The following is a 2,704-nucleotide window of genomic DNA, read 5'->3' as shown; positions in this document are numbered from 1 at the left end:
ATTTTTTTCTTTTATCCCTTTTGAATCTATGCTTCATCCAACTTCAAGGAAAACTTAAAAACACCATGACAATCAGTCTACTGTGAGTTTATACATGTGGATCATTGCAATGGTCACTCTTCTTAGATCAACCCATATATTATTAAATGCATTCTATTCAAAAATAGATTTTCTTTTTGGCTTTCTATATGGCATGGACCCTTTAATATGAATGTATTCCCCAAAAACATGTGGAATCTTATGATTCATAGTAGTCCTTGCAATTGATATTACAAGGGTTTGGGGCAACTCAAATGCACTTATTCTATTATATTTAAAGCTTTTAAACCATAATGTAGACATAGAATGATAACCTTTTTTATTAGCACCCACAATATCACATTTCTCTACAATTTCATTTGGTTTTACTGTGTCCTTTAAGTCCGTTACCAATTCTTTGAGAGTTGGGTCTCTCAAATCCACATTTTGATGTGACTCACAAATCCTCAAAAAAAAAAATCCATGGTCTCTTTTAAAATATTGATTTTCTCCTCACTCTCTCTCGAATATTAATGCTTAATATGTTAGAGACATATTTCTTTACAATATCCAGTCTCCTTTTCTTTCTTCTCTCACAAAAGTGGTATGTGAAAAGAAGATACGAGAGCAAATGAATACAATTTTGGTGCAAATATCTCAAAAATACAAAATCTCTCAAGTTCCAAGATAAAAACAACTAGAAAGGTGACCCTCACATAAATTAAAAGATGAGGCTAATTAATGTGATTGGCCTCTTCAATGAACCAAATATTCTCTCATTAATCACATTTGAGAAACCAAATTTGAAAGTTTTCATTCTTCCAAAATCTCAACTAATTAACAACTTAATAATTTCCTTACAAGTACATTTTTTGAAGCATTTTGGCCCTAATGATAGAAGAATGATCAAGAGAGGAGTTCAAGAGGATCAAGAAAAAGGCATAAGGTTTCTTCTTAAAGGATGGATATTTATGGAAGCATGCTAAGAAGAAGAGGGAAGATCCATTATGAGCTCTTGGAGATCAAGACACACATGTACAGGTCATGCCGAAGTTTCATGAAAGCTTGTGAGCTTGTGATGGATGTGTCTAAGGCACCTTTGAGAATATTAAAAAAAGATATTGGTGATAGGGGATTATAGAATATTTCATTACCTGTCAGATGTATTTATTAGAGGGCATCGAGATGGGTTGTAGACAACTTATCTATTGTCTCTTCATTTTAAATGGGTAGTGGCTTTAGTTACTATGTCTACATGTTTATGGGGCAGATGTGGTACTTGGTTCTTGTGTGTAAAGACTTGATGAATCATATAGAAGGAAAAGCACTTATAAGAAATACTACTCATCACGAAGTGTGTAAATTTTTCTTGGAAGAAATTTTTTGTTGGTATGGGTGTGTTGGCAAAATTACAATAGATAGACATGAATTGGATGCAGATGAAGTAGTAGAATTATTTTCTTCCTTGGGGGGGATAAATCTGGCCCTTACTTTAACCTATAATCTAGAAGGCAATAGTAAAAGTGAATATGGACATCCATCTATCATTAAGGCCTTGGCCAAGTCATGTGGAGGGAAGATGAAAGAGTGGCCCAATTGCACCCATAAGCTTTGAGTGTTGATAGAATAGCTTGTACTACTATCATGGGATATTTTCCAGCTAAATTGATGTATGATCAGAAGCCCATATATCATGGAAATAGAAGAGATGGCTGTTATATGGAGTGTGATACCTTGGGAAGAGGGATTTAATAGAGAGCAGTTGCTAGTATTGTGCATATAAGGTAGTTGGAAAGAAGGCCAAAGGGCATTAGGACAATAGTGGAGAAGTTAAAGGCAAAAAAGCTCTAGAATAAGAAATGGTTTGATAAGAGACATTGACCAAGAGCCATACATGAAGGTCACTAGGTGCGGATTAATGACAACATCTTGAAAAATCAGCATAGTGCCACTTGAAAAATGTCAAAGTGATGGTTTGTTCCATACGTGGTAAGGTAGGTTTTGACAATACTACCTATTCACTTGCTGAATAATTGGATGGGACAACATTACTCATTCCTATAGCTAGCAAATATATCAACCTATTTAAGCAAACTTTGGAGTCTATAGCATATGAATTCGTTGAGCTAGATATAGGTATTGACCTCTTGATAGTGTGGAAGAGAAAGAAGAAGAGGATGACATGGATGTGGATGAGGAAGACTTTGAATCTGTTGAATACTAATACTCTGGCATATGTCAAAGGATATGTAGGTTCGAAGATCCAAGAAAACAAAATGGCTGTATGAGATTGTAATGGATATGCACAAAAAATTCAAAGATGTTGAATTTTTTTTAATTGGAATAAATTTAATGGTGATCAATGCATTCAAAATGGGCTTTGATACGTGGGGAAGGACCCTACAAAGTTTGGTTGACATCTAGATTCATATGCATAAGTTTGATGGATGTAGTCTATTGTATGTGGCATATGCTTCACTAGAGCTACATAAGACTAACATGTGGGTATTCGAAAAAGGGAAGAGGATCAGGATATGCAAAAAGAAAAATATAGAAGATTTCTATCTAGTGGTGAGCTTGGTAAAAGATGAGCATATTAATAGAGACGAGGAAAAAGAAGTTGTAGACATTGAAGATGTAGCTAAAAATGAGTTGACATATGAACTTGGGATACTTGGTGGATTTA

The sequence above is a fragment of the Lygodium microphyllum genome, chromosome 5 (genome assembly GCF_053477565.2).
Source record: "Lygodium microphyllum isolate KBCC chromosome 5, Lygodium_microphyllum_v1.1.10, whole genome shotgun sequence".
Classification (NCBI taxonomy): Eukaryota; Viridiplantae; Streptophyta; class Polypodiopsida; order Schizaeales; family Lygodiaceae; genus Lygodium; species Lygodium microphyllum.
The sequence above is the reverse complement of the archived record's forward strand: the minus strand, read 5'-3'. Positions refer to the sequence as shown.